Source organism: Tamandua tetradactyla, chromosome 17 (assembly GCF_023851605.1).
Source record: "Tamandua tetradactyla isolate mTamTet1 chromosome 17, mTamTet1.pri, whole genome shotgun sequence".
Classification (NCBI taxonomy): Eukaryota; Metazoa; Chordata; class Mammalia; order Pilosa; family Myrmecophagidae; genus Tamandua; species Tamandua tetradactyla.
In genome coordinates this window covers 19,443,057-19,454,901 of record NC_135343.1, presented here as the reverse complement: position 1 = coordinate 19,454,901, position 11,845 = coordinate 19,443,057, and the positions used below count along the sequence as shown (strand labels likewise).

The 11,845-nt window shown below is 38.2% G+C and overlaps 1 pseudogene; it reads left to right on the top strand.

The window, feature by feature from the left end:
- LOC143661102 (elongation factor 1-alpha 1 pseudogene) lies at positions 1-6,036 on the top strand (annotated as a pseudogene).
- Positions 6,037-11,845: the final 5,809 nt, after the last annotated feature.

Genomic DNA, 11,845 nt, shown 5'->3' with positions numbered 1-11,845 from the left:
ATGAAGAAACTAGAACTTGGAGAGCATAAGTCATTTGTCCAAGATCATGGGCCTGGTAAGTGATAGAGCTGATCATTCTAGCTCTAGATTCCATGTGCTTAAACATCTGTGTGCCCAAGAGCCTGGCACATATTAGGTGCTCAGAAAATGTTTGTACATTAATGAACTGTCTACCACAATGACCACCACTCTATGATCACCTGCTCTTCAGTGTCATCCTATCTCTCACCCTTTCCTGTTTCACATCCCAGTGAATTCCGGAGAGAAGCAATATGTTGGTAAAAATAATCCCTCCCTGAACTGGGTAGTGAGGATCAAATGAGTGTTTCGTATGAACAGTATTTTGTAATCTTTTGAAAGTGGCCTTTATACTGTTAATTTATCATCACATACCCACCTTTACCCACCCAGAACTTATCTCTTATTCATCTAATTATTTGTTTACCAATTGAGAACAAAATTATGCTACTGGTGTATTAATTATAAAAATAAACAGAATGTACTTATGATTCCATCATTATGACTCTGATAAAGCCGCCAGTGTTTTGGAGCAGGTAGAAGGAAAAAATCTAAGTTGAGGGCATGGGAGCCCATGACAAGCTCGGAACTGTTCTCTAGCTGCTTGTTGAAGTGTGCTTTGAAAATTATTGCTTTTTTTCTTTCTTTCCTTTGTGTATATATATGTATGTTATATTTACATCTAAAAAACAGTTTAAAAAAAACTATAGGTAGTTATATTAATATTAGATAAAATAAATTCCTGAAATAAAAAATTTGAAAATATTTAGTAACGTAGCTCACTACTAGAGCAAAGTTGATATTTGTAATAACTTTTTACTCAATATTTTGAGAACGCACAGTTTTGATTGTTAATCAAATGGTATTTAAGATACTGTTTAGTATTTAATATTTAGAATTCAAGTAACTCATATCTGTATGTATAGATTTAAAAATAAAATAAAATAAACAGAATGTCCAAACTAGTCCTCAGTACAATCTGGAGAGTCAGGTTTCCGACACAGATAATTAAGAACAATTCAAGCTAATGAGAGCGGTTATAGGGAATATCAAAACATAAGCATCCACCAAAATGTCCATCAACAGTTGGCTAAACAAACTGTGACATTTACATAAGATGGAATATTGTGCAGCTGTAAGACAGAATAAAGTTATGAAGTATGTAACAACATGAATGGACCTTAAGGACATTATGCTGAGTGCGATTAGCCAGAAACAAAAGGACAAATACTGTATGGTCTCACTGATATGAACTGACATTAGTGAATAAACTTGGAATATTTCCTTGGTAACAGAGACCATCAGGAGATAGAAATAGGGTAAGATATTGGGTAATTGGAGCTGAAGGGATACAGATTGTGCAACAGGACTAAATATAAAAACTCAGAAATGGACAGCACAATATTACCTAACTGTAATACGATTATGTTAAAACACTGAATGAAGCTGCATGTGAGAATGATAGAGGGAGGAGGGCTGGGGCATAAATGAAATCACAAAGAAAGATAGATGATAAAGATTGAGATGGTGTAATCTAGGAAGGCCTGGAGTGTATAATGATAGTGACTAAATGTACAAATTTAAAAAATGTTTTTGCATGAGGAAGAACAAAAGAATGTCATTACTGCAGTGTGCTGAAAATAGATGGTACTTAATATTTAAAAATTTCAACTAATGTGTGAGACTGAAGCAAAAAATGTTTATTTGGTACAAATCTATACTTTGACTAGTGCATCTCCTAATATAACTTATGTAGATAGTTGATTGAACACCATAAGTACATGGAACTTTGTATAGGACATGAGATTTTGTTGGTTTGTCCAGGTGATGCCCTGATGAATCCCAGAGTGATTTATCAGTGAGTGGGAAAGTATTTGCAAATTCCCCTTCGGGGAATGGTGAGAACGGGGGAAAACTCAACTTCCCCAAGTTGAATTCTTGATATTCTCACAAGCGGTGTGGACAACCAAAGCTATAGGCTGAGCCCCCAGTCTTGGGGTTTGTTCATATGAAACTTAACCCCACAGGGGATAGGTCAAGCCTACTTAAAATTAAGCCTAAGAGTCACCCCCAAGAGAACCTCTTTTGTTGCTCAAATGTGGCCTCTCTCTCTAGCCAACACAGCAAGCAGACTCACCACCCTCCCCCTGTCTACGTGGGACACAACTCCCAGGGGTGTGGATGTTCCTGGCAGCGTGGGACAGAAATCCCAGAATGAGCTGAGATTCAGCATCAAGGGATTGAGAAAAACTCTAGAATGAGCTGAGACCCAGCATCAAGGGATTGAGAAAACCTTCTCGACCAAAAGGGGGAAGAGTGAAATGAGACGAAGTGTCAATGGCTGAGAGATTCCAAACAGAGTCGAGAGGTTATCCTGGCGGTTATTCTTATGCATTAAGTAGATATCACCTTGTTATCCAAGATGTAATGGAGAGGCTCGAGGGAACTACCTGAAAATGTAGAGCTGTGTTCCAGTAGCCACGTTTCTTGATGATGATTGTATAATGATACAGCTTTCACAATGTGACTTTCACAATGTGTTATTGTGAAAACCTTGTGTCTGATGCTCCTTTTATCTACCTTGTCAACAGATGAGAGGAACACAATTTATTTTTTTAATAAAAAAATATTTTATTTATAAATAATAAAATATTTATTTTATTAGTAAAAATAAATAATAGGGGGGAACAAATGTTAAAATAGATTTAGTTTGAAATGCTAGTGATCAATGAAAGGGATCAGTAAGGGGTATGGCCTGTAAAATTTTTTTTTTCTGTTTGTTATATTTTCTGTTGTCTTTTTATTTCTTTTTCTGAATTGATGCTAATGTTCTGGGAAATGATCATGACGATGAATATGCAACTATGTGATGATATTGTGAATTGCTGAGTGTATGTGTTGGGAATGTTTGTTTCTTGTAATTTTTTTTTAATTAATAAAAAATTAAAAAACAAACATAAGCATCCCTGGTTAAGAAAAACAGAACGTACAGGAGTGTATACAGGAGGGGGGTTTCGGTTAATCCCAGCGAGAGCACTGAGTCTTTGGTCTTTAAGGATGAACAAGGTTGACAAAAACCCACTGTAGGTCATGAGCTGGACCCTTCTTCAGAACATATGTATGGTTTAGGAACATAGCACACCTACTGATGAAGATGGTTATCCAAAGAGTGTTCCTGTTACAGTAAACTGGTTAGTATTAACATCCAATCAAGGCTGCTAGGACCACCAGAAGAAAACCTGCAGAAAACCTTAGCTTTGCAGCCTGATATCGTTACCTGTTCCATTGGGCAATAACCATTCCTGATGGACTTTAATGGGCATAAAGTCTAGAAAATTCATCTAGCTGACTATCAGCCTTGCTAGAAGCTAGTGATCTTTAGCCAGTCTTTAAGATAGCTAATGATTGCAGACATTTAACAATCATCTTAACATCCTTTTTTCTTAAAGAATATGTTTGACAAGAGCGTTTAAATTACCTTGCTTGGAGACAAACTTGAAATAAAACTTTGGCAGGTAATTTTAATCAATTTTTCTGAGGTTGTTTTTGAAAACTGTCTTCTTAAAGAAAACTATATGCATATATTAACTGTTAGTGATAAATTCCTATTTAAAGTTATGTCTCAAATAGTCACATTCTATAGAAATTTCATATTTTCCAGCCTCACATAATAAACTAGGAATTTCTAAAAATAACTGGTGCAGAACATTTGCAAAAATACAACTGGGAAGACAGGATATAATTGGTAGAGAGGGTACAATAAAATCATTGCCCCAACATAGTTGTTGCTCATTTTCTTCTTACATATCTTTCAAATTCACTATAATGACTATGCTTTTTTTTAGCAATAAAGTATTTTTAAATTAGTGTATGTGCATTGTTATTTTAGGCATAATGCTATTGCACACTTAATGGACTATAGTATGGTGTAAACATATAACCATTACTTTTTTTTTTTTTTTTTTTTTTTTTTTTTTAAAGGAAAGACAGAGAGAAGGAAGGAAGGATAGAAGGAAGGAAGGAAGGAAGAAAGGGAAACATTTTTAAACATTTTCTTGTTTTATTGTATTCTGTTTCTCCGTTTTTGTTACATGGGCTGGGGCCGGGAATCGAACCGAGGTCCTCCGGCATAGCAGGCAAGCACTTTGCCCGCTGAGCCACCGCGGCCCGCCTAACCATTACTTTTATAATGAGAATAAATATTGCGCAAAAAAAAGCAGATACACCTAAGAGGCTCTTCAAAGATGTAATAAAGATTTTAAGCTATGTATGAAAAGTTTAGTAAATTTAAAAATACTTAAGAGTAAATTATTGTTAATTCAATTTTCTATGACAATATACTCATGAGGGTAGAGCCAACATTAATTTTGCTACCACTCTATTTTCCAAAGTTTTATAATGTGTTGGCATTATTTCTATCAGTAAAAAATGACAATAAATAAAAGGCTGTCTTTTTTCATAATAGGGCTGCTGCCAGAACACAGGTGTTGTGAAAACCATCATTATCTCCTAAGCCAAAATAGGAAAAGAAAAGGCTCATACCAACATTCTTGTTATTGGACACATAGACTCGGGCAAGTCCACCACGACTGGCCATCTGATCTACAAATGTGGTGGAATCAGTAAAAGAACCATTGAAAATTTTGAGAAGAAAGCTGCTGAGATGGGAAAGGGCTCCTTCAAGTATGCCTGGGCCTTGGATAAGCTAAAAGCTGAATTTGAGCTTAGTATCACCATTGGTATCTCCCTGTCAGCAAGTATTATGTGACCATCATTGATGCCCCAGGGCACAAAGACTTTATTAAAAACATGATTACAGGCACATCTCAGCAGATGTGTCCTGTCCTGATTGTTGCTGCTGGTGTAGGTGAATTTGAAGCTGGTATCTCCAAGAATAGGCAGACCTGAGAGCATGCCCTTCTGGCTTACACAGTGAGTATGAAACAACTAATAGTCGGTGTTAAGAAATGGATTCCACCAAACCACCTTACAATCAGAAGAGATACGAGGAAATTGTTAAGAAAGTCAGCACATTAACATTAAGAAAATTGGCTACAACCCTGACACCAGTTGCATTTGTGCCAATTTCTGGTTAGAATAGTGACAACATTTTGAAGTGCTAAAATGCCTTGGTTCAAGGGATGGAAAGTCACTTGTGAGGATGGCAATGCCAATGGAACCATGCTGCTTGAAGCTCTGGATTGCATCCTGCCACCTACTCATCCAACTGACAAGCCCTTGCGTCTGCCTCTTCAGGAATGTCTACAAAATTGGTAGTAATGGCACTGTGCCTGTGGGCCGAGTGGAGTTTTCAAACCGGGCATGGTAGTCATCTTTATTCCAGTCAGCGTGACAACTGAAGTCAAGTCTGTTGAAATGCACAATGGAGCTTTGAGTGAAGCTCTTCCTGGGGACAACATGGGCTTTGATGTCAAGAACATATCTGTAAAAGATGTTCGTCATGGTAGTGTGGCTGGTGACAGCAAAAGTGACCCTCGAATGGAAGCAGCTGATTTCACTGCTCGAGTGATTATCCTGAATCATCCAGGCCAGATCAGTGCTGGCTGTGCACCTGTGCTGGATTGTCACACAGCTCATTTGCTGGCAAGTTTGCTGAGCTGAAGGAGAAGATTGATTGCCATTCTGCCAAGAAGCTGGAAGATGGCCCCAAATTCCTGAAATCTGGTAATGCTGTCATTGTTGATATGATTCCTAGCAACCCCATGTGTGTTGAGAGTTTCTCTACAGCCCTCTAGGTCATTTTGCTGTTTGTGATATAAGACAGTTTCTGTTGGTGTCATCAAGACAGTGAACAAGAAGGCCACTGGAACTGGCAAGGTCACCAAGTCTGCCCAGAAAGCTGTAATAGCTAATAAATTTATGTTTTGTCTTAACCACCACAACATTCCTTCTGTAGCTCAAGAGTGTCCCACCCCCCCTGGTCTGCCTCAGTATCCTATCATTGTGCTCTTATTGCAGTTCTTTGGGTTCTACATTATCCTCCCCTTTCAAGTCTAGCTGGGTGGTAGTTAAGTTTATGATTATGAAATAAAAACTTAAAAGAAAAAAGCTGATACAGAGAGCAGAGAGGTGAAACCAAGTGAAGGACACAGAGGAAGAGAGATGCCCAGCAACACTGAGCAGAGACATCCAGGACAGAGAGTTCAGAGAGGTGTCCCTGGAGAAGAAAACCAGAACCCACAGACACTCAGAGAGGAAGTCACTGGAAACAGAGGCTGAGACCAATGGCTCCCAGGAGCAAGGGACTGGCAGACGTTGCCATGTGCCTTCCCTGTAACAGAAGAATCTGGATTCCAGCCGCCTTTCTTCAGAGTCAAGGTATCTTCCTCTTGATGCCTTAAGGACATTTTCATGGATTTAGAACTGTAAACTTGTAACCTAATAAATCTCCTTTGTAAAAGCCAAACCCTTTCTGGTATATTGCATTCCCACAGCTTTCACAACCAAAATATATACAATCTAACACTCCCCCTTTTAATCACATTCATATATTTCAATGCTATTAATTACATTCATAACATTGGGCCACCATGACCACCATTCATCGCCAACATTTCCATTATTCCAAATAGGAACCCTATGCATTCTATGCGTTGAGTTCCCATTCCCTTTCCTCACCCTGTCTCCCTGGTAACATGTATTTCAGATTCTGACTCTATTCTTTGCTTATTCTAATTATTTCAAATCATTAAGATTATATGATATTGTCCTTTTATGACTGGCTTATTTCACTTAACGTGATGTCTTCAATGTTCATTCATGTTGTTGCATGTATCGGGACTTCATTTTCTTTTATGGCTGAATATTCTATAATATGTATATACAGTTTGTCTATCTATTCATCAGTTGATGGACACTTGGATTACTTCCATCTTGGCAATTATGAATAATGCCGTTATGAACATAAGCATGCAAATTATCTGATCAAGTCCCTGCTTTCAATTATTTTTAGTATTTACCTAGTAGAGGGATTACCAGATCATATGATGCTTCTATACTTTTGTTTTCTGAGCAACCTCCAAACGATCTTCTACAGCAGCTGTACCATTTTACATTGCTACCAGCAATGAATGCTGTATTTTCTTTAATGTAATTCTTTCGACCTTCATAATATTTAAAATCCCAATTAAAAGCAGAATATTAAAGGGTGGCATATGAAATCTTGTATTTTATGCATGACCGTTTGTTAAACCCACAACTTCTCTAATAAAAAAAAGTGAAATATCTCAGGATACTTTAATAATATTTTTAGGTAACTAAAAATACCTTTGTGCTCCAATTGTTCATTATATAATATATCAAGAAACTTTAGTGAATCAAACATTGCTTCTTTTTTAAAATTTTTTTATTAATAAAAAATTACAGGAAAGAAACACAAACATTCTTAATATGTGATCATTCCATTCTACATATGTAGTCAGTAATTCATAATATCATCACATAGTTGCATATTCATCATCATAATTTCTTAGAACATTTGCATCAATTCAGAAAAAGAAATAAAAAGACAACAGAAAAAAAAACATACACACCATACCCCTTACTCCTCCCTTTCACTGATCACTAGCATTTGACACTAAATTTATTTTAACATTTGTCCCCCCTATTATTTATTCCATATGTTCTACTCATGTGTTGACAAGGTAAGATAAAAGGAACATCAGACACAAGGTTTTCACAATCACACAGTCACATTGTGAAAGCTACACCGTTATACAATCATTATCAAGAAACATGGCTACTGGAACACAGCTCCACATTTTCAGGCAGTTCCCTCCAGCCTCTCCATTTCCTCTTGGATAACAAGGTGATATCTACTTAATGCATAAGAATAACCTCCAGGATAACCTCTCGACTCTATTTGGAATCTCTCAGCCATTGACACTTAGTCTCATTTCACTCTTCCCCCTTTTGGTCAAGAGGATTTTCTCAATCCCTTGATGCTGATTGACAGCTAATTCTCGGATTGCTGTCCCACGTTGCCAGGAAGGTACACACCTCTGGGTGTCATGTCCCACGTAGACAGAGGGAGGGTGGTGAGTTTGCTTGTTGTGTTCGCTAGAGAGAGAGGCCACATCTGAGCAACAAAAGAGGTTCTCCTGGGGGTGACTCTTAGGCCTCATTTTAAGTAGGCTTGACCTATCCTTTGTGGGGTTAAGTTTCATATGAACAGCCCCCAAGACTAGGGGCTCAGCCTATAGCTTTGGTTGTCCACACTGCTTGTGAGAATATCAAGAATTCAACTTGGGGAGGTTGAATTTCCCCCCATTCTTGCCATTCCCCAAAGGGGAATTTGCAAATACTTTTCCGCTCACTGATCAAATCACTCTGGGATTTATCAGGGCATCACTCTGGACAAACTAACAAAATCTCATGTCCTACCCAAGGTTCCATGTACTTATGTTGTTCAACCAAGTTATCTACATAAGTTATATTAGGAAATGCACTAGTCAAAATATAAATTTTGTACCAATAAACATTTTTTGCTTTAGTCTTACACATAAATTGAAATTTTAAAATATTAATTACCGTGTATTTTCAGCACCCAGCAGTAATGACATTCCTTTGTTCTTCCTCATGCAAAAACACTTTTTACATTTGTACATTTAGTCACTGTCATTATACACTCTAGGCATTCCTAGATTATACCATCTCAGTGTTTATCATCTATCTTTCTTTCTGATTTCATTTGTGTCCAGAGCCCTCCTCCCTCTATCATTCTCACATTCAGCTTCATTCAGTGTTTTAACATAATTGTATTACAGTTAGGTAGTATTGTGCTGTCTATTTCTGAGTTTTTACGTTCAGTCCTGTTGCACAATCTGTATCCCTTCAGATCCAATTACCGAAAATCTTACCCTATTTCTATCTCCTGATGGTCTCTGTTACCAACGAAATTCTCCAAGTTTATTCACCAATGTCAGTTCATTTCAGTGAGACCATACAGTATTTGTCCTTTTGTTTCTGGCTAATCTCACTCAGCATAATGTCCTTAAGGTCCATCCATGTTGTTACATACTTCATAACTTTATTCTGTCTTACAGCTGCATAATATTCCATCGTATGTATATATCATGGTTTGTTTAGCCACCCATCTGTTGATGGACATTTTGGCTGTTTCCATCTCTTGGTAATTATAAATAATGCTGCTATAAAAATTGGTGTGCAAATGTCCGTTTGTGTCCTTGCCCTCATGTCCTTTGAGTAGAGACAGCATATAGATGGGTCCCATTCCCTAATCCATTCTGCCAGTCCATGTCTCTCGATTGGGAAGCTTAATCTATCAACTTCAATGTTATTACTGCCCGGGCAGTACCCTCCTCTACCATTTTGACTTTTGGCTTTTACATGTTCTTCTAATTTTCCTTCTTTTTACCTTTACTCATGGTCTTCCTTTCTACACTCTTCTCCACACCTCTCTCTTCTGCCTTCGTATCTGTGTCTAGTGCTCCCTTTAGTATTTCTTGCAGAGCTGGTCCCTTGGTCACAAATTCTCTCAGTGATTTTTTGTCTGAAAATGTTTTAATTTCTCCATCATTTTTGAAGGACAATTTTGTTGGATATAGAATTCTTGGTTGGCAGTTTTTCTCTTTTAATAATTTAAATATATCATCCCACTGTCTTCTTGCCTCCATGGTTTCTGTTGAGAAATCTACACATAGTCTTATTGGGCTTCCCTTGTATGTGATGGATTGCTTTTCTCTTGCTGCTTTCAAGATTCTCTCTTTCTCTTTGAGCTCTGAAATTCTGATTAGTAAATGTCTTGGAGTACATTTATTTGGATCTATTCTCTTTGGGGTATGCTGAACTTCTTGGATCTGTAATTTTAAGTCCTTCATAAGAATTGGAAAATTTTCAGTGATAATTTCCTCCATTAGTTTTTCTCCTCCTTTTCCCTTCTCTTCTCCTTATGGAACACCCACAACACGTATATTCATACACTTTATATTGTCCTTCAATTCCCTGAGTCCCTGCTCATATTTTTCCCTATTAGTTCTTTTCCTTGTCAGATTTCAGATGTTCCATCCTCCCGTTCACTAATCCTATGTTCTGCCTCTCGAAATCTACCATTGTAGGTTTCCATTGTTTTTTTCATCTCTTCTACTGTGCCTTTAATTCCCATAAGTTCTGTGATGTGTTTTTCAGACTTTTGATTTCTTCTTTTTGTTCATTCCTTGCCTTCTTTATATCCTCCCTCAGTACATTGATTTGGTTTTTGATGAGGTTTTCCATGTGTTTGTATATTCTGAATTAAATGTTTCAGCTCCTGTTATCTCATTTGAATTGTTGGTTTGTTTCTTTGACTGGGCCATATCTTCAGTTTTCCTAGTGTGATTTGTTATTTTTTGCTGGTGTCTAGGCATTTAATTACCTTAATGAGTTTATTCTGGAGATTGCTTTCACTTCTTTTACCTAGGGTTTTCTTGCTGGATGAACTTGTCTCTCTGTTCTTTGACATTCAGTTCAGCTTTTTCTGGACCTCTAACTTAGGTTTTGTTTAACAGAGGAGAATTTTTCAGTTCTTGTTTTCTTGTTTTTTACCCTGCTTGTATGTAGCCTTTTTCCCCCCACCCTGAGGAGGGTCTACTTAGGTATCATAGACCCTAGCTGGATTTTCCCAGACTAATCTGGCCTCCTATCAGGAGAAAAGAGTTTCCTGCATCAATTTTCCCTGAGGGTGAGATCCAGCAGGTTGACAGACTTTCCTGTAAAGTCTCTGGGCTCTGTTTTTCTTATCCTGCCCAGTATGTGGTGCTTGTCTGCCTGCAGGTCCCACCAGCATAAGATGATGTGGTACCTTTCACTATGGCTGGGTGTGTGGTGGAGACAGAGAAGAGGTTGTAGACTGGTTTTAATGGCTTCAAATTACCAAGCCCTGGTGTCTGAATTCCTTGAGAGAGGGATTCCACCTGAGTTGGGCTTCACCCCTCCCCTGGGGAAGGCACAGTTTCCAGAAAAGCCCTCAAAACGAGTTTGTTTCTGCCTATGCCTGGGGCAGTTGCAGCCTGAGGAGCCCTGCCGCTGTATCCAAAGGCAGTCAAGCCTTTGTAGAAATACAGCCACAAAAACCTCTGTTTCCTTCTTTTTTTTTTTTTTTTTTTCCTTTTTCCGTCTACCCTGCCCAGTTGGCCCAGGGGCAAAAATGAGCAACCTCCGCTTTGACCAGGTTCACCTGAGCTGGGGGTCTATTTTTAGTAGTCAGAATTTGTTAATTAATTCCACAATTGGCGTTTGGTTGGGCTCAGCCTCTGCTGCTGGTAAAGTCTCTTCCTTTTCCCTCTGGGAAGCAGCCGTGGGGGAGGGGCACTGGCCACCGCAACTGGGGGAACTCACGGTTCTGGGGGGGGCTTGCATCCAGTCCAGCTGGTCCAGACTGGGGTACGTTGTGTGTCCGGTCACTGACATGGCCCCAGGAGCTGTTCTGTATTGTTTCTGGTTATTTACAGCTGTTCTGGAGGATGAACTAAAAAGGGCACATTGCTAAGCCGCCATCTTGGCCCAGATCCAAACATTGCTTATTTTACCAACCACAGACATCACAGTTTAGAACAATCTTCACCAATTCTGCCTCAAGATATGTGTTGTACCAAAACAGCAATCTTCATCTAGAACAGAATCTTATGATTTATTTAGAATAAAATAGATCTTTCTGTGAAGTTACAATATTATACATTTTATATTGAATATACATGGTTATTAGTACTCAGGCAAAACTAATTTGTAATTAGCATTCAGACTAATTCTTAACCTATTACCCTAAGAATATACTATGAAGTCCAATTCAATACGACACAAAGTTAGGAAA